Genomic DNA, 26,037 nt, shown 5'->3' with positions numbered 1-26,037 from the left:
GTAACCAAACAAGTAGAGGACAAATACAAAACATACTGCCCAATTCTAACCTAGGCCTTGTGTCTGAGGACATCTGTGGACTTTTACCTAAGGCTAAGAATGGATTTTGTTATGTTTTTGTGGTAGTTAATATATTTTTGAAGTTCATAAAGCTGTTTTCTTTTAAGAAAGCTACCAGTAAATAAATCTTTTCTAAGTTTGAAAACACACATTTTCATCAGGTGAGTATGCCTAAAACAATTTTATCTTACATTGATTCTCAGTTTACATCACAAACATGGAAAGATTTTGTTGATTGTGCAAAAATTAAGCATATTATAACCTCTCTGTACCATCTGTCAATGCATGCAGAAAGATATATTAGAGAAATTGGAAGACTGTTTAGAACTTGTAGTAAGAATCATACCAGTTGGATAAATTATTTGAGTGGTATTGAAGATGTTTTGAAAAGCTTACAACATTCTTCAATAGGTTTTCACCATTTGAAATCTTGTTTACTCACAGACCAGCTAATTTTATTTCTTATTTCTGAGAATGTTGTGTTTCTACCTTGTAAAATTCTGTCACCACATCTACTTCTACATCTACATCTACATGTATACTCTGCAAATCACATTTAAGTGCCTGGCAGAGGGTTCATCGTACCACCTTCACAATTCTCTATTATTCCAATCTCGTATAGTGCGCGGAAAGAATGAACATCTATATCTTTCCATACAAGCTCAGATTTTCCTTATTTTACTGTTTTGATCATTTCTGCCTATGTAGGTTGGTGACAACAAAATATTTTTGCATTTCATGAGAAGATTCGGTCGCAATGAAAAATGCCTTTCTCTTAACGATGTCCAGCCCAAATCCTGTATCATTTCTGTGACACTCTCTCTCATATTTCGTGATAATACAAAACATGCTACTTTTCTTTGAACTTTTTTGATGTTCTCCATCAGTCCTATCTGGTAAGGATCCCCACACTGCACAACACTATTCTAAAAGAGGATGGACAAGTGTAATGTTGTCAGTCTCCTTAGTAGATCTGTTACATTTTCTAAGTGTCCTCCCAATAAAATGCAGTCTTTGATTAGCCTTCCTCACAACATTTTCTATTTGTTCCATCTAATTTAAGTTGTTCTTAATTGTAATACCTAGGTATTTAGTTGAATTTATGGCTTTTAGATTAGACTGATTTATTGTGAAACCAAAGTTTAATGAATTCCCTTTAGCACTCATGTGGATGACCTCACACTTTTCGATATTTAGGGTCAACTAGAGTCTCTTGCTACTAGTGGTGTAACAGAAGTAACAAAATACTTCAATGATCAGGGACTCAAGGTGAATGTCATCAAATCTCAACTACTGAGATTAAAACAGGCAGGTCTCACTACAACAATATGAATAGTGTGTGTAATATCTCTGCAACAGAAAATGGTAACTGTAAATTAATTATGATGACATTAATGATGTATGTGGAAAAGTCAGTAGTGCCATATATCTCCTCAGCCAGCTCGCAAAGATAGTTTCTAGCCAAGCACTGAAATTAGAGTATTATAGAACACTTTACCCCTTTCTCAATTACAGAATTGAACTATGGGGCTGTGTGGCTGATGTACATTTAAAAAGAATACTACTACTACCACTACTACAGAAACGAGCAATAAGACATATACATGGGACGGGACATAGAGATTCATGTCATGAAGTGTTTGTGCAGCACAAATACCTGACAATATATTCTCTGTACATCTTCAAAATAGTTGTATTTTTTATAAGTCAACCAACAGAAACTATCAAGGGCAGTGATGTACATGATCACAACACTAGAACAAAGTGTAACTATTTCCGTAAGAGAACAATATTAAAAATAACTGATAAAAGTCCATATGTCAGTGGTTTGATTTGGTAAAACAAGCTACCAAAAGCTCTAAGAACGTACACGAGAAATTTTTTTAAAACAAAATTAAAATCTCTTCTAATAGAAAAATGTTTATATTCTTTCAATGAATTTTAAGATAGTGATTGTAACATGAGGCATTAGCATATCAGTTGTAACGCAATAAATGTAAAAAATAGACATAAGAAGCTGTAACTACAGAATATAGTGTATTTTGTAAGTGTAAATATAACCATAGTATTAAGTCTGACATTTGAAAAAGCCATAATTATGATGGCTCCACACAAAGAAAATGTAAAGAAATAAATGAAGGTTTGTATATAATTTAGTAAGTATAAATATGTTTCGCTTTATACACTTCCTTTTGCAACAGTGTAAAAAGTTATCAGAATTCATTTCCTCCCACAAACAGCCAGAGGTTCCTGTTATTTGCCACAAAAAGGACAGATGGAGTGTCAACAGATGATTGTGCTTATTAGAATGCCATATAGCAATCACTGAAAATGGACAGATGCAGACAGTTACAAGCTAATACCATACTTGAGTAGAATCAGTAAGAGGAAACAGGTTGTGGCTCTGCAAGGTCTAACAAAATGGTACCAAAAAATTTCAGGGGATTGCAGAGGGAATTATGAGGAACAAAATTAAGGACAGGAATCCATGTCTGGAAACATCATCCAACAATTCTGCAAATGTCAAAGCTGTAAGGGCAACATCTACTGCTAAGCTAACTCTTTGATAGAAAAAAATGAGTTTATCTGCTCTACAGTGTTGATAAGCACTGACATGTGTGACACCATTTAAAGCCACAAATGGTGTTAAGCCTATTGTGAGATCTTCTTGTGGTCCAGATACCAAAGGAGTAGCCTCCTGGCAGGCACCTTTAACTTCAATTTCAACACTCTTTATTGTTGTAGGATGATTTTTCTGGACTGGGTTTCCCATCCTCAATTTGTTTCTCAAGACACTCTCTGCAACCTCTGGGAGTTAGTATCATTTTGTTACACTCTATTTACATAAAACTTTGAGTCATGTCCCAGGTCATGTGACTATTGTGATGAACAGCTCTTTCAATGCAGTGCCGCAACAGTGAAGCATGAAACACTAAGCTAGTAGCACTCACAATTTACAGGCTGCCAACAGGAAATATCCCAAACTTCAGAAAGAAATTAGAACCAGTTGTAATAAAGTTATATGAACTTAACAAGAGAATAACTGAGGCAATGAGAAGTGTAAGGGCTTAAAGCACAGACTCATCAATTTTGAGATTTTAGCATGTGAACATGCTTCTGACGTCTATTGATCTTATGGTGAACCAACTTAATCTATATCTGTTGGCATACACTGTATATATGAACATACATGAAAAGCTGCCTGGGATATTGATTTCCTTTTGGGCCGCTCAATCATTATCTGGGGTTTGAAATGTAATTTAGTGTCTACATAATGTACACAATAGTAGTACTTTGTGATCGGTGATATATTGGCAGTTTTATTTGAACCTCTAGTCACAGACTCTGCTTGACGAAAATCATGTTAACAAGGACCCCGAGGTGTCAGAATAGATCATAACTGTGTGTGTCATGCTGTTAGTGTTTGTTCTTTGTGTTCTGATTCTAGTTTCACATTAATTACAGTCTTAACAGCTGTCAAAAGTCATTATATCACTAGCCTATATAGTGAAATTTTGTAAAAAAAATTAATAATAAAATATAAACCTAAATATTAATTAATATTTCATAATATAAAGTGGGTACATTATTTTTTTGTAGGAAATATAGGATATTGAAACTTGGTTAAAAATTAAGACAGACCTAAGAGACTGGTGGTCTTTCTACAAATTTGTTTTTCACAAACAATTATTTTTTAAAAACTTTGTATCTGTGTTTTGAGAGCTTATAGTTCTCAATCTGTCAGTTATCTGTAAAGATTTTCTGTCAGATAGCACTGACCAAGGACAACATGAGCTTTTGTATTATTTGCTATGATAAAGTTGCCGATAAGGATTGAAGGATGTTATGCAAAAACCATCAAAAATTTGTTTTTAGAACCAGCAAGCTTACTTGGTAAGTGGTCTATCTCATGATGACCATGAGTTAATAATAAAATATGCTTATCAGTTAGGTTAACATTGTAGAAGAAAGGTATTTTTCAGAGCCTCAAAAATTAAAACTCAGTACTGGCGTTCAGAGACAAATTACAGGAAGAAATATATGAAGTGTACAGTGTACATGGAAAATACAACCTTTTCTTAATTGTTTTCCTAAGGCACTTTGAGTCTTGTTTTCCCCTACAAACAAGGCTAAAATAAAATAAATGCTGTAAATGAGTGAGTGAATTGTCTTATAAAGAATTTTTCTCTGACCGTTATCAAACACACATAATATTAGCTTCTTTCACTAATATTCAGCAATAACTATTCTTTAGTGTCATATTTAAGTGCTTATTGTACTGAGTAATTACACCGAGCCTCATTTTGTGTTTATAATTTGTATTAAAGATACAATAACATAGAAACTTCTATATTATTGTTACACAAACAATGTTTATTTTCCTGCAGCTTAGCAGTTAATTAATATATGAAGCAGAGTTCAGAGACTATGTGTAACTTAAAAGTAATATAATGCAATATTTAGGAAGCAGAGGAGAAACAAAAACAGCAGAAGCTACGACGAGTTCTACTACAAGATCTCAGCGCAAGACTAGCAGTGCGTCATCATAAGCCAATCATAGCCCAGGAGGCAAAGCAACACTTGAAAGCACTGTCACTGAAAATTCTACAAGAATTTCAAAGGAAAATGCTTGCAGAGTGTGAAGACCGATACAAGGGTGAGTAGTAAATATAGGCCATTTGCATTTCATTGTCTCTCATTATTCAGCAAGATTCAATGTGTGTTGTTCACCAGCAACAGTTAGCTGAAAGACATTGGACAGTCACAGATACTGGTGATCTGATGCTGATTTTTTTAAATGATTCTACATAACATTATTTCAGTCTCTCCACTGCTTTTGTTGCAGACAAAATTATGACATGATTAATTGTTGGCTCATTCATGCTCTGTAGCTCTACATGTTCCACACTTCTTATCAAGAAGAACCTCCAAATCTCTGGAACAAGTCAAAGCAATTCATAGAAACTTAATATGTACTCTGCGTAACCAATGAACTGTCATTGTACTGCTTGACACTATTTCTGCTTATGTCAGCTATATGTGACTTGGTAAACCAATAGGGAAGCCACTGGTTTCTCAGTTGTACCAAGATTTGATGCGGCAAGAAGTCTGAGAATATTTTATTCAACAGTGGCGTCGTGAAAGACTTCGTTCTCATATGGATGGCTACTATTAGCTTAATATTTACATGTACATTCTGGTATTTTTCAAAGAAAACAGTTACTTACACTTGTAACAACAGAGGCCTGTTTATAACATAATAGTAATTATCAAGCAGTATTCCAATGAACATTGCTACTTGCAATGCAGATACCAAGGACTTTCAATCTATGAATGTAGATAATCAGATAATTCATAGAAGGAGTGGTTCTTTTCAATTGGGAGTAATTCTCAATTTCGTTCTTTATGTTGGGTGGGAGTTTCTTGAAGAGCTCTTCACCAGGGTATGCAGACCCATGCTTAGCCCTAGAAAAGGAAGTAAAGTCTATATGAAAATTATTTTTGTGTCATGTTTTATGATTAGAAAAATCACTATTCAGCTGAAACTGTAGCCTAATGGGATCCCTTATGTTATATTCCCTCATTCTAGAGTTAGATTTATTTTTATGGCTGTGAATGTGATCTTCTGCTTTCAGTTGTAAATTGAAAACTATATGCATGCTAAAGGGATATTATGAATTCCATAACATTTTATTTTACCAGGGAGAATTTAGGAGTCCATACAATAACAGGTTATCTCAGAGTCAAAGAATATACAAAGAGAATCGTTTTTTTTGTTTAGTTCTCCCAACACTTTTAGGGGAGAATGCAATATGAGAGCCAAACTGAAAGGCAGTTAAAAAATTCTGCTCATATAAATGAGTCAGTAATCTTACATAGGCTACTTTCTCAAAAACTTTTGAAAAGACTGGATGGAGTGAAAGTCTGTAAACTGAAATGGCTTCCTTGTCTCCAGTTTCAAAGATGGATATTATTAGAGCTTATTTAAATCTGTCAGGAATTATGCCCTGGGCTGTTGACAGTTTGTAAAGATACTTCAAAGTTAGTCCTATCACATCTGCATAAGATTTTAATTCTGTGGTAGAAACACCATCACAGTGAAAAGTTTTTGGCTCAAGCCCATCAGTCCTTAGCTGTGGGAAGCAGTCCAAAGCTGCATTCTCAATTAGCACATCTGATGAAAACCTGACATTAAAGTCTCAACAAAAAATGATTTTCTAGTTATGTACACAAAAATTTGTTTCACTCCCTCTAAATGCTGCAATAAGTTTAAGATACCTCTTATTGGTAGACTGTAAACTGTCAGTACTACTATCTTGTGTATTTTTGATCCACTTCTGTATCTACATGTACAACCACACTCTGCAAATATGGGTTTTAAAATACCGAAACAGACTGATATAACTGATATAAGCCCATAGTTTTGTATTTTTCTTTGATGACCCTTCTTCAGTGTGGGAATGATGCACATTTTCTCTGATAGCTAAGAACACTTAATTCCTCCAGCAAGTGAGTTCTTCTGTACACTTGATGTAGAATTGTATAAGTACCACTCAAAGCCCTGTCACCTATCCTCTACCGAGCGAGGTGGCACAGTGGTTAGCACACTGGACTCGCATTCGGGAGGACGACGGTTCAATCCCGTCTCCGGCCATCCTGATTTAGGTTTTCCGTGATTTCCCTAAATTGTTTCAGGCAAATGCCAGGATGGTTCCTTTGAAAGGGCACGGCCGATTTCCTTCCCAATCCATTCCTAACCCGAGCTTGCGCTCCGTCTCTAATGACCTCGTTGTCGACGGGACGTTAAACACTAACCACCACCACCTATCCTCTGTTGAATGATTTCAGTTGATTTTCTATCCCACAGTCAATTATTTTTATCATTTTGATGTTCATGGAATGACAGGCATGGTTTCCTCCGTGAAACAATTCTAGAAAAAGTATTTTAGTATTTCACCTTTCTCACTGTCATTTTTTGTTTCAGTGCCATTATGGTCACTGAGAGTCTGAACAAATGGCTTTAATCTGTTGCCAGAGTGGTAAATGCACTTTCAGATTCACTGAATGCTTCAAACATAGCTCCTCTTACATTATTTGTGGCTTGATTCCACTTTTGTTTGACTGTGAGGTTTTGACTGAGTATTAAACCTATGGTGAAGCTCTCTTTATTTTTGGAGCAACATTTAACATAGCTGTTGAATCATGGTGAATCATTCCCATATCTAAAAACTTTGATCAGCATATACCTGTCAAAGGTGCACAGTATACTACTCTTGATTTTTGTCTATTGATTCTCAACATTTTCGGTTTCAGAGATGATGAATGTTTAATGTTGATTGCTCAGGTAGTCTGAAATATGTTCCTTGTTGCACTTACTAAGCAGATTTCTGCTTACCCTTCTTTACATACCTGTTTACACCTGTACTAACTGATGCTATAATAGCTTATGATCACAGATGCCCTTCTCTAAATTAATTGAGTCAAAAAGTTTGGGTCTGTTTATAACCAGGAACTCTAAGGTGTTACCCTCACAAGTCAGTTTTCTGATTAACTGTTCAAGGTAATTTTTTTTTTTAAAAAGCACTTAGAACAATTTTAGATAATTCCCTGTTCCTACTACCTGCTTTAATAACTTGAGTCTTTCAGTCTTGGTAATAAGTTGCAATGTTCATCTAATACTATAATATGATTGGTAAATTTACAGCCAACATCCTCAAATTTTTCTGTGAAATGTTCTCACTACTACCACTCCTGAAGCAAACAGTCTCTAAAAGCATCTAATTACCATATTTGACCCCAACACATATCTTCACCTTAGTTATTTTACGTTTGGGTTCTGTGCTAACCTCACTAAATATTATAGTATTTTTTACAGCTGTAAACATAACCTCATTACTGACATCCAGTTTGCATTTGTGATATGAATTCCACTTGTAATTTAATTGCTCTTAATATGTGATATCAACCAGCTTTCTGTCCGTAGAACTACGTGGACATTGTTACCGTTTACAAGTGAGATTAGTTCCATTTCCATGGATTCTCCTGGAGTTCTATATTGTCATTTCTTTCTCTCATATACCATGGTGGCACAACATAAATTAGTGGGCATGTGGAGTGAGTCCTCTATCCTAAGAAACTAACATGTGCATACATACTCTGTTACTCTTGTTGTTGCTTTCTGTGTACTGCAAGCCTGATCTATTAAGTGGGGTTTTAAAAGTTTTCATCTAGTAGCATAGCTCAGGAAATTTGTGTACAGGAGCTCATAAAATTATGTGAACCTCTCATTTAAGCCTTACACTTGGCTCCAAATCAGAGGACTTCTTTCAGTTTTGAGAATGTTGCTGTAAAATGCTTGTTTGTCTTCCACCTCAGGTACAAGATTAGCTGTCTTCAATGCAATCAGCCACCTGTGTGACAATATGAGCCACAGTTTACAGCTGGCTGCATACAGTGTGCTCTGTTGTCATTGGCAGAGTCTCCTCCACACCTCAGATGAGACCCTCTGGCAAGCATAGGTGTGGACACTGGTCTCCCTTCCCTACCTGCCTGCTGTTCTCCTTAGGATCTCAGTGTGAGTCAGCTTGAAGCAGCACAAGGAAAAACCCAATGTTGTCTGATGAGGCAGCTGGGTGGCAACACTGAACAGAGTGGATGGGCACCACCTGCCTAACCAGATAAGAACTAAACATTTTTTGCCCACTTTGGCACAGCAAGTGGCCAATGTGCTACACTGTGGGAGTGGAACTGCATGCATGCCAGCTACTTCTAAAATTATTTTATTTCATAAAAAAGTCTTATTCTCTCACATCTCATAATCTCATTTGTCAGCTTCATAGTGAATTGCCTGTCGTTCTGTTAATGGTCATAATTATTGAGACATTTCAAAATTAAATAGCCCACTAAACAAAATTCAAATAGTTTTCAATGGAAAATAGAAATCACTATGAGTTTACATTTAGTACATGTTAGATTATAATGTGAATGTGGACTGACAAGAATGAATATGATTTTATTCTTAGCTGTTATTTTCTCAGCAACTGTGATATAAATTTCAAAATAAAATTCATTTCTCAGCTGCAGAAATAGAAAATTTATTTTATTTTACTGGTTTCTGAAGAATAATCTGTTATCTTCAAAAGCCAACAAAATTTGGGATGAATTATAAGGCTTGGAAATATATGACTTATTTAGTTGCAGAAAGAAAAAAAGTTTTCACATACATACATTGATTAATACATAGTCTTGTGTTTGTAACCTCATTATGAAAATGTGTACACTCTTACCAAGGAAAGGAACATAGAACTCCTGAACAGTTTTAATATAAAAGATTTTGTCACTCAAGTGGGAATTACATTGCATATCAGTCTGTTTCATCTGCACATGACAGGGGTCCTCTACACTGAAACAACACAGTATCAAAAACAGCTCAAAAAAGATTGGCACTGCCCTTAAAACATTTAGAAAACTATTCTTTCAAGGCATTACAAAAACTTTCTTAATATTAGTTTAGTGGAGGTCAGTATCTTCTTCACTGAAGCATAATGGCATGACATGTCAAGAAATGTACATACCAGTATTGTATGTGATAATTATAGACACAGATCAATAATTTGCATTAAATGAATCGCCTTTATTTACTCGTACATAGTCAAGTTGTTGTGTTAGCAGCAAGGAACGTACATAAAGGCAGATAAAAAGTGTAACTAATATAGAAAGGATAGATTGCTACTAACCATATACAGTAGACTTTCAGTCAACTCAGTGCCTCCTCTATATGGTGAGTAACAATCTCTCCCTTCCGTACTGTTGTTATTCCATCCTGGACTTTACACTGCTTGAAAAATGGAACTAACGTATATGAAGGAAGTTGTATATAATGCATATGAAGAAGATACTGACATCTGCTAAACCAATATTACGTAATACACTTTTTATACATTGCATGCCGGGGCAGTCAAATTCTAATAACTTATAATATCCCAAATGTTTTAGGCTTCTGAAAGTGACAGATCAATAAATCGAAATACATTTTATTACTCAAAAATGCCATGGACAGTCACAATCAAAGAAACTTCTCTATTTTTTATGAGGTTACTGATTTCGGTCTGTTTTAGACCACCTTCAGTTCTACCACCATGATGGGAGATGGTGGCAGTAAACAAACCAGGCACTATGGCTCCAGAAACCCTAACTGCTTGGGCAATTAGCATTTGTGGAGATGTAGCGCCAGCTCTGTTTACTGCCACCATCTACCATCATGGTGGTAGAGCTGGAAATGGTTTAAAATAGACTGAAACCAGTAACCTCGTAAAAATAAGAAGTCTCTTGTGGTTGTTACTGTTCATGTGCAATTTTTTTTTTTTTTTCAAAAATGACCCTCTGTTCTCAAAAGAGAAATGTTCTCAAAAAATAATAAATTTTGTAGTGTGCAACTGATGACTGATTTGTATTCAAGATAGTTGAATGTATTGGAAGTTATCACAACATTGGGGTTCCAAGTGATGCTTTAGGCATTAGAGGTGCCACAACTTTCATCCATTGTGCCTAAACACCATCACGTCCCATGGCAGCAGCCTGAAGCCTGGTGACCGTGGCCAATGTAGCTTCCAATTTTTTTCTTAACTGTGTAAGATTCTCCTCACACTCTTACATGGCAGGAACAGTCCCTATCCATCTTTAACCCTTATCCATCTCTATAAAAAGGAGTTAATAGGAGTAAAAGCAGTGAACAGGTGTGATCTCATTTCAGCTGCTGTGCTGCTTCTCCCTATCACTATGCTATAAAGTCTCATCACATACTGAAAATTCTCCAAAAAAATGTAAACACTAAAAAGAAATAAACAGACAGTAATCAGTACAGATAAATACACAGATATTATGCTGTTCTTCATGGAAGCCCATGGGAAAAGACTAAACTAAATGTTGTGTGGAAACTACTATTGCTACTGGGGCTGGCATGTGCACTTGACTCCACATCTGGAACTTTACAGACTACAGTATTCAGCTACTGTTTGTAATGGTCATAAAATTCAGTCTGAAATAAGTAATAGTAGTGCTTACGTTAGTGTGAGGATGCACTATAAAATCATCTTATATAATGGAAACTCTGTAGAGTACAAAAACAGGTAGAAAATGTTAATAGACACTAGACAACACAGAAAAATACACACTTCTTCACTGAAACACTTAAAAACTACTAAACTAAATGTTGTATAGATACATACACCCGCAAACAGTGTGGGTTCCAAAAACATTGAGCATGTGAACTTAAAATGATTTCTTTTGGACAGCTCCTCCTATTCTGTTGACAAATTTCTGCTTAACAACTGGTAGCCAGAAAAGAGAGAGATAGACTTATTTTTAAGCATAGTTGCATGAGTAGGACTAAAATAATATTGTGTTATTAACATTAACATTAACACTAAACTAACTTATGCTAAGAACATCACACACACCCATGCCCAAGGGAGGACTCGAATCTCCGACGGGAGGGGCCGCACAGTCCGTGACATGAAGCCTCAAACTGCGCGACACTTGGTTTGCTTGTCAGGTACCAATAATTATTAACAGATTCATGTATAGGTTTAAGTTAAGTGGCCAGAATAAGAACTGAACCTAACTGATCTTCAAAAAGTGATTTTATGACTTACATGTTTTTGGTATCTGTATATATCATGGATAGCATTGTACACAAATCTTTTGAGGTGAGTAAATAATATTGTCTGGTACCAGAACTGTTGACATCATAATACCACTAGAATATTCTAAAAAAAGTAAATCTGCATCATAAACAATGAGTTGGTTACATCCATACAAATCAAAAGTGTATATAAAGTTCACAGTCAAATAGATATATGAACAGATAAGTCAGCAGGTATTCAAACTATGTGAGAAAAATATGTGACTACAGAGTTGAATATGTTTTCAGGATTGAATAAATGCTCCCATAATCTGATGGATAGACAGCTCTCTAAATTTATTGACCTATTTACTTAGTTTTCTTTTACAGTGCTTGTGATGTAATAATTTACCTTAGAGTGATGTAAATTTAATCCAGTATACATAAAAATCTAAAGATACAGCAGAGCGTTCTTCGGCTTTTTTGTTTGGTGAACTTTGTTTTGTTTATTATTGCATAGGTTGCTGTGTCCTTAAGTTATTTACATTGCATTAATAGGCACTGATTTTTGTTCCTGAATTTGTACTCTTGTAGTTACATCAGTTATTTCTTGTCACTTTGAGGAGCTGTAAGCTTTCTGGTGTTAATTTTTTTCTGTATGGGGTTTCTTGTGAAAAACTGTGATGTTATATTCATGTCATGTTAGAAGGCAAGTGTTTTTCTTTATTTGCTAGTTTTTGTTAGCTTATGAGTAATGATTGCATTTTCAAAGAAATAGAAGTTGTTGTTGTTGTTGTCTTCAGTCCAAATAATGGTTTGACGCAGCTCTCCATGCTACTGCATCCTGTGCGATCCTCTTCATCTCCGAATAACTACTGCAACCCACATCCTGCTGAATCTGCTTACTGTATTCATCTTTTGGTCTTCCTTACAATTTTCATCTCTGACACTTCTCTCTAAAACTAAATTGGTGAGCCCTTGTTATCATAGAATGTGTTCTGTCAATTCATACCATCTTTTGACCAAGTTGTGCTACAGCTTTCCTGTCTTCCCAATTCTATCCAGTACCTCCTCATTAGTTATGTATTCAACCCATCTAATCTTCAACATTCTTCTGTGGCACCACATTTTGAAAACTTCTATTCTCATTATGTTTAAATTGTTTATCATCCATGTTCCACTCCCACATTTGATAACACCCCAGATAAATACCTTCAGAAAAGACTTCCTAACACTTAAATCTATATTTGATGTTAACAAATGTCTCTTCTCCAGAAGTGCTTTTCTCCCCATTGCCAGTCTACATTTTATATCCTCTCTGCTTTGGCCATCATCAGTTATTTTGCTGCACGAATAGCAAAACTCCTCCATTACTTTAAGGGGAGCCGGAAAGATGAAAATGACAAAATTAACGTTTTTTGTTTTTTTGTTTGTTATAAAATTATTTGGAGTTTTCTGAATAAAACAAATCAAGTTTCACCCTTCTAAGTGAATTGTAAGTGTGTTTTTTATCACTGCAAAGTTGATGCACAGCATAAACGGTTGTAGCGACTTGGTGTGTCACCTCTGACGGTGCCGCTCGCTGGCTGAAAGCAGGGTATCTTTGCGGAATTAGACAGTGTTTTGTTTTTCCAACGTTGTATGGCTTTATCTCTGTGACAAGTGACTGTTCATATTGGTAAAAATAAACGCTATAATGTGTGTGTTGACTTGTGGAGTTGCCTTGTGTTGTTTAGCTGTTCAATTTTGTGTGTTTGATGAATTTTGCTCATACCCATTTTACGTATTTGGTTTTTGGATATCAATATGCCCCATTTCAGCAATCGATTGTTTAAGAAAAGGCACAATTAGTGGAAGAAGAAATCTTTTGTTGTTTTGAAGGGAGATGCTGCTCCGACTGATACACCGACTACTCCAAATGAATATGATAGAACTTCTCCCAGCAAGAAATTTTCTGACAGCAAAGAAAAATTTGAAAACTATGAAAGTGACAGTAATGATGTGAATGAAATAATTAACATTTCTTTGCTCTCTAATATTTTGAAACATAATGTATTATGCCAAGTTTGCAAAGAAACAGGACTGGAATTGAAAATAACTTCACACATTGGTTTGGCATGTAAAATGTTATTGAAGTGTAACAAATGTGCTGCAGAAGTTTTGTTTTCTAATTCTAACAGTATTCCTCATAGTGGTAATAGTGGAAAGAAGGTGTACAATATAAATGTTAGGCTAGTGTATGGCTTGCATTGCAGTGGCAAGGACAGTGCTGCAGGGACAATGTTACGTGGAAATATGAAGTTGCCAAAACCACCAACCAATTTTGGATTTTATAATTAATTGGTGGGATCTTCTGCTGAAGATATTTCCCAAGTAACAATGAAGAAAGCAGTTGAAGAAGCTGTGACAGATAATGGGAATTGTAGAGATTTAACTGTTGCTTTAGATGGATCATGGCAATGTAGAGGTCATAAATCTCTAAATGCGGTTGTGACAACTACCAGCAGAGACAGCTGCAAAGTAATTGATGTCACTATTTTCTAAAAACATTGCAGATGTAACAGCAATACCAAAGGCGGACATAGTGAAAGTTGTGAAGCAAATTTTCACAGCACGAGTGGAGCGATGGAAGTAGAGGGAATGAAAGCAATTTTTTCCAGATCACAGGAGTGGTACAATGTATGATACACTGACTATCTAGGAGATGGTGATTCTAAGGGATATAATGCTGGAGTGCATTGGACATATCCAGAAGTGCATGGTAACTCACTTGCGCAAACTAAAACAGACATTAGGATCCCAGAAACTTAGTGATGGTAAGACCCTTGGATGAAGAGGAAGATGACAGATGAAGCAATTGATAGATTTCAGAGGTATTATGGGTGTGCAATTAGGTAAAACACAAGAAGCATTGAGCATATGAGGAGAGCAGTACGGGCATTATTTTTTCATACTGCATCAACAAATGAGTGCTCACAACATGCACTGTGCCACACAGGTGATGACTAATAGTGTAAGTACCAATCAGGAAAGGAATATGCCCATGAAAACAGTTTGCCAAATGCTGTAATTGATGTAATTACGCCCATATTCAGAGATTTATCACAGCCAAGTTTATTGGAAAAGTGTTTACATGGGAAAACACAAAATCAAAATGAAAGTGTAAATAATTTAATTTGGATTAGGATTCCCAAAAGAGTGTTTGTACAGATAAAAACATTGCATTTTAAAGTGTACGATGCAGTGGCAACATACAATGAAGGAAACATTATCAAATGTGATGTGCTGAAACGTTTAGGTTTCCAACTGGGACACAACACCATTTCCACAATGCGAATAATTGATGAATGAAGACTAAGAAGAGACAGAAGCCTACAACATGCAGCAAAAGGGAAGAAAAGACCAGTGAAAAGGAAACTAACACTGGAAAAAGAAGAAGATGCTGATAATCCATCATATGGGGCAGGAATGGATTAAAAAAACTTTGGAAGCCATTTCCTGTAACTTTAAATTTTTCATCTTTGAGGAACATTTTCTCAAATACTGCTAACAATATATCAATGAAATTTATGCTCAATATTGTTTACTTCTTTTCCTTCATTTTTATAACAAATTGTAAAAAAATATTGTATAATTCAAGAGTCATAGAAGAAAAGTGCAAAATTTTAGAGAAAAAAATAAGCATCTGTTTAAAAAAATTTTAAAACAAAACCCAATAAATATTTCTTAAAATGGCATTATAACTTTGCAGAGAAATAAAATCACTGAACATGAATTCCAAATTTCAGAGCAATATGTTTAATGGTTTTAGAAAAAATGTTCCTTCTATTTGCTAAAATTAACATGGAGGAGACTGATTGTTCCGGCTCCCCTTAAGTATCTCGTTTCCTAATCTAATTCTCTTAGCATCACGGGATTTAATTTAACTGCATTCCATTATTCTTGTTTTGATTTTTCTGGAATTCATCTTATATCTTCCTTTCAAGACACCATTCATTCCATCCCATGTCCTTGGCTGTCTCTGACAGAATTACAATATCCTTGGCAGATCTCAAAGTTTCTATTTCTTCTCCCTGAACTTTTAATTCCTACTCCAGATTTTTCTTTGGTTCCTTTTTGCTTATTCAGTATATGGATTGAATAACATCTGGGACAGACTACAACCCTGCCTAACTCCCTTCTCAACCACTGCTTCCTTTTAATACCCCTTGACTCTTATAACTGTCATCTGGTTTCTGTACAAGTTGTAAGAAGCCTTTCTCTCCCTTCAGAATCTCAAAGAGAGTATTACAGTTAACACTGTCAATAGCTTTCTCTAAATCTGCAAATGTCATAAATATAGGTTTACCTTTCCTTAACCTAACGTGTAAGGTAAGTTACAGGGTCAGTATTGCCTTGTGTGTCCTTGCATTTCTCCAGAATCGAAAGTGATCTTCCCTGAGTTCAGTTTCTATCAGTTATTTCATTCTTCTGTAAAGAAGTCATGTTAGTAGCTTGCATCCATTACCTATTTTCACTCCTGTAAGCAACTGCTTTCTTTTGAGTAGGAATTGCTACATTCTTCTTGAAGTCTAAGGGAATTTCTTCTGTCTCATATATCTTGCACACCAGATGGAAGAGTTTTGTTGTGGCTGGCTCTCTCATGGCTATCAGTAGATCTGATGGAATAGTGTCTACTCCCGGGCCCTTGTTTCAACTTAGGTCTTTCAGTGTTCTGTCAAATTCTACTTTTAGTATCATATCTCTAATCTAATATTCCTCTATATCCTGTTTTATTTCTATAATAATGTAATGGATCATTTCAAGGCTGTAACAAATGCCTAATTTTGGCCACTTTTGTGGGTGATGCCATCTGTTCCCTGGCCTCAATGGGACAGGAACTGTTCTCACTCATGGAGTGAATTGGACAGTCTATCTGGCAAAGTTTTGCTCCAATATAAATTTGAAGTGTGCCATTTTCATGTATGTTCTTAATCTCTTTGACTCAAGACGGTGTTGCTGCATCATTTACAAAAGAGATGGGATAAATCTCTTGGTGGCAGTGTAGTGACAGACTGTGGTGTTTGTTGTTCAATCCAGTGGTCAGACTTGGAAGTTTTGAAGATTGTCAAATGGTTTCAACGCATTGAATAGTGGTCTTGAGGAAGTGACTGTTGTAATCCTGTCTCATGGGTTTAAGCAAGACACATGTTTTTGGGTTTATAGCCTAGGTGTAGCAGGGCCTAGATATTGTCCAACTCATCATCAAATGTTTGAGGGGAAGTCTATAGGACAAAACATCATGTGATTTGTCAATTAAATTTTCATCTCCTTTGACTATGTGAACAATTTCTTTTATCTCATCATACATTTCTTCATTATCTTCACAATCTGCAGTGCTGGTTGGCATATAAACATGTACTACTGTCATAGGTGTGCACTGTTGTGTCTTATCTTGGCACTGTGCAGTGCTGCACAGTGCTAAGAGTTCATGGGCTCTGGCTGCAGCCATCACAGGACTTATACCACCACTACCGAAGCTCCAAGATGACGAATGAGGAGTTATGTTTCAAAGTGTGTATGTCAGTGCTGCAGTTGCACCACTCAGCTGATGAACACCAAAGGAAGTTTTAAAAAAATTACGTAAACAGCTGTAAAGAGCTTCTTGTAACTCTTACATGTACTCTAAAAATAATACGCGGTATTGTGTTTTAAAATAATTGGATGTACCAGCACCACATTTGTCAAATCATACCACTCTTTGATTAGTAAATGCAAGTTTATCTATGTTGCTATGTTGGTTTTGCTTTTTGAGGGATCAGAAATTGCTTTTATGGTAATTACAAATCTCATACATCATGTCACCAACTTGAAAACTGGCAAAATTTTTGGCACTTGTGATTGTCCCCATCAGTAAATTTAGTAGAGCAAGCAATAAAGAAATGAAAAAATAACAAGGCTTTTGGTGAAGGCCGGATATACACTGATCTGTTAAAGAATGCAAGACCACAACTCGAATTGAAGCACAGTTTTTAATAGGAAAAATTTGGAAGATAGAAACCAGATCTGCAAAATAGAAAGACACAATTTTATGTCCCATGTTTAAGAAGAAGGATCCCCTTGTGTGCAATAACTACATAGGAATTGCTTTACTGGATGTCACTTACAAAATTCTATCTATCTATATGCCTATTAAACAGGCTAATCCCAGTAACTCACTAACTAACTTGGGCCTACCAGTTTGGCTTCCACAGAAATAGATCCACATTAAATCATTTATTTACTGTGAGACAAGTAATTGAGAAGGGGTGGGAATCCAGGGTAGGTGTCCTCATATTGTTTCTAGATTTTAAAAAGGCCTCTGATAGCAAATACTGACAGCCTTTGATAAATGTAAAGATGGAATTTGAAATATCCTTCAAGCTAATGAGATTAGTTAAAATGTGTACAGACAAAACTTCATGTTGTATGAAGATACACGTAGAAGAAACTGAAAATTTTGAAGTTTACACTGGACAGAGACAAGGAGACGCCATTTCACCTATTTTATTTAACCTTGTTTTACAGGAGATCAATGGAGAATTTAGTAAAACTAATCCACAAGATATCCAGCATTACTAGATTTGCCAGTGCAGACGATCTAGCATTAATAAATAGTTCCAAACAGAATTAATCAAAATGCTGAAAAATTATTACACAGTCATTGAGATAACACAGTATCAGATCACAAGTATGAAAGTCAAAATGATGCACCTCTTGCTGTAGATGGAGTCCCTTCTAAGAGAGTTGGCCACTTATAGTTCTTAGGTAGTCTCCTTAGTAACAACAATAACATGAATACAGAAATAGATGCCTGTCTAGCAACAGCAAACAAAATATATTTTAGTTTTATCTAAATCTTAAAGAAAAGATCACTCAGTACTAACTTCAAAATTCACTTGTATCAACTGGCTATTACACCAGTAACATTAAGCACATGTGAAGCATTAATATTTAGAAAGAAAGGTGAAGAAAAACTGTTACTTTAATATTTGGAAGAAAAATACTAAGAAAATTTTTTGGACTAGTATATCTTGAGAAAATAACATGGAATGGAAGATAAGATAAAAATAAAGAATGAAGAAAACTATACCAACACCATAATATTGTTGGAGTGATTGAGAAGAAAAAGTTTAACCAATGAAGCCACATTATGAGAATGATAGAGAATTAGACTACCTAAAAATAAAGAATGAAGAAAACTATACCAACACCATAATATAGTTGGAGTTTTTTTGAGAAAAGAAAGTTTAACCAATGAAGCCATATTCTGAGAATGATAGAGAGTTAGACTACCTAAATAACATTATGCACATCAATAGATGAAACGAGAGGAATGTGAAGGCCCAGAATTAGGTGCTGAGGTAACATGCATGAAGATACAGCCAGGATAAACATCAACATCAAATGGACAAATAGTGCATGTGATGGAAAGAAATGGAAAAGAATCATAGAGCAGGCATATGGTCGATATGGCCCTTGCAAAGTAACATAAAGTGATTGATCCTTTTCAAGAACTGTTCCATAGGTTGTTGTTGCTGCATTACAGGGCTATTCATAAGCACCTCAGGTGGTTCAGATGATGACTGTGCAAAAATTACAAGACAGAGAGAAAATGAAATGATCACATAAACTCAGTCATGGGTAAAGCATGTGGTAGAATTCAGTTTATTAGTAAAAGACTGAGGAAGTGTAATCAGTCTACAAAGGAGATTACTTTCAAACCACTCATGCGACAGGTTCTAGAATATTGCTCAAGTGTGTGGGACCAGTACCTGATAGGACTAACAGGATATATTGAATGAATACAGTGAAGGGCATAAGTTTGTTTGATCCATAGGAGAGTGTCACAGAGATACTGAAGGAAATGAACTGTAGGACATTTTTTCATTTTGTGAAGTGCAAAATTTTACATTTCAAACAAGTTGCCAATCTCTGCACCACTATGAAATCTTATCAAGATCTGACTGAATATTTGCAGCTTCTTTCAGATACTACTTCATCATAGATAACTGCATCATTTGTAACAAGCCTGGGGTTACTATTAATGTTATCTGCAAGGTCATTAACATACAACATGAACAACAACGATCCTGACACACTTCTCTTGGGCACACCTGAAGTTACTTCTCTATCTGACAATGACTCTGCATCCAAGATAACATGGTGTGTCTTCCCTATCAAGAAGTCATAAATCCAGTCCTAAATTCCACTTGATATGCCATATGATCTTACTTTTGACAATAAGTGTAGATATGACACCGAGTCAAGTGCTTTTTGGAAATCAAAAAGTACTACATGTACCTCACTGCCTTGGTCCGAAGCTTTCAGTATGTCATGTGAGAAAATTTTGAGTTGCATTTCACATGATCAGTATTTTCAGAATCCATGCTGGGTGGTATTGAGGAGGTCATTCTGTTCAAGATACCTCATTATGTGTGAGCTCAGAATATGTTCAAAGATTCTGCAACTAATTGATGTGTAGGATATTGGACGGTATTTTGTGAATCATTTCTACTACCCTTCTTGTAGACAGGTGTGACCTGCACTTTTTTCCAAGAACTGGGCATGGTTTTTATCGTTAGAAGAGGGGCTAACTCAGCCACAGATTCAGTATAGAATCTGACAGGGGTTCCCTCGGACCCTAGAGTTGTTCAATTTTAATGATTTCAGCTGTTTTTCAGTGGTATGAGGATCATGAACAAAAATTTACATCTACATACATTGTTCATTAGTGACATTTACATTTACAATGTTCAATAACAATGCAGCATAGACCACATATATATATTCTCAATTAGAGTCGTATCCCAGAATATTGTGCATAGTACCAGTTGTTCATAAAATGAGATGACTGACATTAATCCATCTACAAGTGCAAATGAAAATACTAATAAGCACACTCTGTTATTAATGACTGAAGGTTTAATAACTGTAATGACCCAATAAAGTCATGTTTCTTTTACAATAACCTAATGGCAATTAAATTAGATTTTACGTGTGCTTCCTTATAACTTTAGTGATTTTATTATGGGAAATTGAGAAAATAGCTTTCCAAACAGTTATTGGGAAGCAAGACTAAATACATATTATTATTATTATCTTTTCTTTCTACATTTAACAGTGGAAATTGAACTTCAAATATATCCTTTACATAAAGTGAAGATATCGTGACATTAGGAATTATTATTCTGAGATCATGGATATAGTATACTACTACAAAAAATTATCTCTGGTATGGACATTAAATTTCTAAAACAAAATAAATTGAAAATTCTTTTAATTCTGTCATATTACTTCACCAGGTTCAAGCCAAAGTTAATGCAAGTGTGGTTAATGCTAGTGTGGTTTTACATAAAGATAAATTTTCAACAGTCAAAGATAACCATGATGGGTTGATTGAAAATCAGACTTTGTAAATAACTTTAAAATGCAGGTTGTTCAGAATGTAGAGTGCAAGAAATAAAGGAAAACTAATTTTGAGCTACTTCTGGAATTAAATTAAAATATCATGCCATATTTACATAAATAGGAAGGAAAGAAAAAGGTTTCTGTTTCAAAGAAAGAACTTTTTTTTTAAATTCAACACTAATAATTATTATTTAATGGTAATTCAACTTACATGAATAGGCAGCAAGCCTCTATAAATTGAATGGCATACAGAGCCATGACGGGGTATATATGACCTGGGAGATCCGGGAAAAACCCAAGAATTTTTTCATCTGGTAGAAAACAGGGAAAAAACCGGGAATTTTTTAGAATTATGGGAATTTTTTGTTTTAGTTTTCTGTTAAATTTTTATAGTTTTGACTGGTAAGAAACAATACTCTAACAAAGGATGTTACTGTATCCTCCTACTGCAGCAATAAAACATGAATGAGAGGCAAAAAAATGAAAATAAAAACTTAAGTTGTAAAGGAAATGCGCCATATACAAGAAAACACAGAGCTCATACAAGTGTTTGCAAGCAGCAGAATGTTTCAAAGGCTTTAGGAAGACTATGCAATACTTCATAATAACAAATTGCCTCCGACGAGTGTGACGTCACAACCGTTTACATTAGATTCGTTTGAGCAGTTGCGAGTGGGCTCACGTGCATGTGTAGTTGAGTTGCGCATCTGTAGTACCTTCTCCTGCTTCTGGCTACAGAAGTGTGGCTGTTAGCCATGTAAGCAGTAGCAGCAAGTAGCAAGATGTTACCCAGAAAAATTTTACTGGCACGCGCAAGCTGCCATGTTCACATTGCGTAATTCAGGGTTTCTATTCCCAGGAGTGGGGTCACCAAATTCATATTCTTGAAGAAAAAAAACCTTATTTCACAAAGTGCCTAGTATCCATCTCATGTTGGTCTGTTGATTATTCATATGATTTTGAAACACATCCCTGTTGGTTTTTAAACAATTCTGAATCAATTCTAGGTTGATTTCTGAATGAATCATAAGTGATTTTTGAAAGCATGCATAGTGTATCTGATCTCTCTGCCAGAGGAGTCCCCGTCACATCTAGAAATAAAATTTTCCACAGACAAAAGGGGATGAGGATATACGCACTGATGGAGTAAAACTGAATGGATGAATGCCAATCACTGTCTGACTATGCGTCTGATTGGGTTTGTGAATGATCAGCATTGTTATAATAACTAGTGAAATGCATAGAGTCGGACTACCAGAGTGGAAATAAACGACTAGCAGGAATAACAGGCAAGAAAGATTACATATTATTTTCTTGGTGTATTCAAGAAAATGAATTGAAATAAGTTTTGACATGGCAGGAATAGTTACAGAATTAGTGATGACAAGATTTTTTGTTAGAATGAGGGAGGAGGAGAAGGAGGACATCACACAAATTATAGAAGAATATGATGATTCCAAATTTATACAAACATTTCTTACTACTATTCTTCGATCTCATACTTGAGAAACTGGAGTGTATGGATGAAATGTGAAACTATATCCTAACAAAAAGCTTTTTGCCTGTAGTAGGCCTCATAGGCATTTGATATTGGCACTTCATGAATTATACTCTGTTGTGTTATAAAAATGATCATTTGTGTCAAAAGAGTTTCATTTATTTGGTGTGTGTTACAATTGCTGCAATATTAGAAAGGCCTATTTTGTTTTATCTAGTGGACAGTGACAAAAGGACATAATCATATCAAGAAACTACACCAGTCTTGAGTACTATTTGTATTAACAGATTTTCGAGTGTTAGACAACGACATTTCGATTTTTCATGAAGAAAAATATTTGACAAAAGTTGATGAGGTAATAGATTGTTTCACAGAAAGTAAAGAATGCCATGTAAAGCTGTAGCAAGATTAGAGAGACAAAAATGCTAGGAGCTAAGTATTGAAAAGATGTGTACTGTATTGTTGCAAATAATCCGATCCAGTATTAATTGTGAGTATTTTTAAGAAAGACAGGATGTCAAACAAGCCGACTGGGAGCAAGAGAGGCACCACAGGACATTTTAATTTCCACTGCTCTGAATATAGTTTGATGGCAACCATTACAAAATATACATGCTTCAATTCCACAGAGCGAAATACAGTGACATGCGGTAGAAGAATGCTGTGTGAGGCATGGCACTGCACTTTGACACACTTAAGACCAAATAACATGTCTTACATTCCCTCAAACAGATCTGTTTTATGTGTCAGACTCTTCAGAAAGATGTCCCCTACAAAATGAACATATTTTTGAAAACTTGTTTTTTTTTTTTTTTTTTTTGTAAGTTTTTGATGTCCTATCTCAAATGCTTAAGGAAGGGGGAGGGGGCATGTCACTATCTACTATTTCCCCAGTTTGGGCAGTCAGAGTTGTAGTGGGGAGGTGGGTAGTCCCCACGTGACCCGTGTTCATGTTTAGTGATTTTGCTGTTTCCTCTTTGTTTAGTGCTGTCATGTCAAATGAAAACAAAACAGATATTTGCTGGGAATTACTATCAAGTGAATTAAAATACATTCACATAATTATGGAAGGCTAAAATATGTTATTAGTGTCATATTTTATTTTATTTCCACCTTTCTGACAGTCCAGTATTAATCGTCTTGCAGAACAATAAAAAGTTATTTATGTTGATTTTGCGAAAGAAATTGGACTTTTATTCATCTTTTCCACTGAGGCAGTCAACCTATCTGACACAAAGTATTCAATTCCACACTATCAGCTAGTTTCAGCTGTTTGCTGCATTTCAAGTTCACGTTTTCATCTTGTAGCACATGTGCTATTATCCATAATAAAGAACCAAACGTGAGATAATAGATAATACAGTACTAGTACTCCAAGAAAATGTACATCCTGAAAACCACACTGAAAAGCTTAATATCAGGTCGAGGCCTACTTCATTGGGAATCTGGACATACAAATGTGCACTTTTAAGTATGCACTTTAAATGTGCACATTTTAGTATGGTTCTTGAAATTGCAATGGTCTTGGAGTATCCTCTGATGTTTTGTTTCTTTTATGACATAGTGTAAGATCTTTTAATGTTTTACATGCGCGAACATACGGGCATCCTACGTCGTCATAGCTTGCACAAGCACTATAGCGCCTGATATCTGGTGCTTTCTGGCAACTGCTAAAACGTATATATTTCTAACAGGATGTGGGAAAATATTACGAATGGTGGTTTGAAAAGCGTTACTTTCAAAGTAAATTTCCTTTTACAGAAGTTGAACTATGTGTGAGAATGTACAATGAATTTCTTAAATCATAGAGCTCTTGACTCTCATTTAAAAATCAACTCTTTGATGACGAGCCATTTAGAAGATTTTCAAGCCCAGAAGATCAGACATTTATGTCATTATTTAAACTGCTACTGGCACGTTTGTGTGATATATGTTGAAGTGTAACATGTGCAAAGAAGATCAACATTATATGTAAAAGGTTGGATTCTCTTGCAGCTTATTAACCTTAGAGACCAACAATATATGTGAAAGCTTTTCTTTTCTTGCAGCAACACTATGTATATTAATTTAAACCATTAACTTTTCCTGTTTGTGTACTCACGCTGTTGGTTGACTACATCACGTGTCCTATGCTCTGAATATCCACTGTCATCGGCTTGCAGGATCACGTGACAGAGCTATGACTGGCTTACAAAAGCACATCGCAAACTCGATTACGATGCTTCCAAAAGTAACATGCAGTGTTTGGTGGAATTCGAATTTATACTTTCATAGTATGAAAATATGCAGCATACATGTTGCTGCATATCAGAGATCTTTCCAAAACGTGTTCCTTTTCCCTGAGTTTTATTTCCTAAAGTGATGGGCAATTCTACACCCGTGTATAAAACCACAACCATGCAAAGGATTGATAAGTTTTACAGTTCCGAGGGCAAATATACTGTCACTTAAGATGGGAAAAGTGTGTTTTCACTCAGGAGAAAATGTATTTTTTACTGGGAAATCCAGGAAAAATCCAGAATTTTTTTTCCTTGTCCACATATACACCCTGCATGAGTGCAAGACGAGACAAGAACTAAGCAGCAACCTCAAAAAAACAAGCAATAAGAGAGATAACTTGCCATCTTTCCTTTACATAGTAGTTCACGGAATCTTTATCTGTCATCAAGAAATCTACAGTTTCAATACTCTACTTGTGATAAATATTCTTTGTTAAGCATATATCATTGTAACTACTTTTATGACTAATGAGAGGCATCACACATTAAATGGCCCCAGTAGATAATTCTGCTCAAGAAACCCATTAAATTGAAAGTAATCTAGTTTTGTGGCAATTCTCTCTTTTGTTGCAGAGATAAGGATCAGAAATCAGAGAAAGATTGGGAAACCATTTCCTGCTATAAATTTTACAGGTAACAGAAGACTTAATGTTATAATTGTTCATATGATTACTGCTATACATGGATGCCTTATTATAAATTGATTCTGTTTTAAATTTTTTTCACTGTGAATTGTATGGTTTTTCAGACTCCCAAGCAAGTGTTCAAAAGTGGAGAGATCAAAATGTGAAACAGGAAAGTGTAATCCAAAACTGCAAGTGATAATTTGATTGATGCCATTCCAGCACATTGTAAATTAAATGTTTGTATGATTAAATGTTTTTGGCATTGAACTTTTTTGTATTAATTTACAATGTTTTGATATCATTTCAAATTAAATGATTATTTTATACAATTTGCCAGAGGATATCATATAAAGAAACTGGTGTGCCATTCCAGCACATTTGAAATTAAATGTATATCTGATTAAAATCTTTTGACATTGACCTTTTTTTGAATTAATTTACAATGTTTTGATATCATTTCAAATTAAATTCTTGTTTTATACAATATGCCAGAGGATATTGTATTAAGAAATTGGTGTAGCT

General features: G+C 35.3%; 1 long non-coding RNA gene across 1 annotated transcript; it reads left to right on the top strand.

The window, feature by feature from the left end:
* The first annotated feature begins 4,524 nt into the window (after positions 1-4,524).
* LOC126355969 (uncharacterized) lies at positions 4,525-25,777 on the top strand. The gene is made up of 3 exons (XR_007565559.1): positions 4,525-4,717; positions 25,463-25,522; positions 25,638-25,777. It is a non-coding gene; the product is annotated as an uncharacterized LOC126355969 (long non-coding RNA).
* The last annotated feature ends 260 nt before the right edge of the window (positions 25,778-26,037 follow it).

This window comes from Schistocerca gregaria, chromosome 3 (assembly GCF_023897955.1).
Source record: "Schistocerca gregaria isolate iqSchGreg1 chromosome 3, iqSchGreg1.2, whole genome shotgun sequence".
Lineage (NCBI taxonomy): Eukaryota > Metazoa > Arthropoda > Insecta > Orthoptera > Acrididae > Schistocerca > Schistocerca gregaria.
The sequence above is the reverse complement of the archived record's forward strand: the minus strand, read 5'-3'. Positions and strand labels throughout refer to the sequence as shown.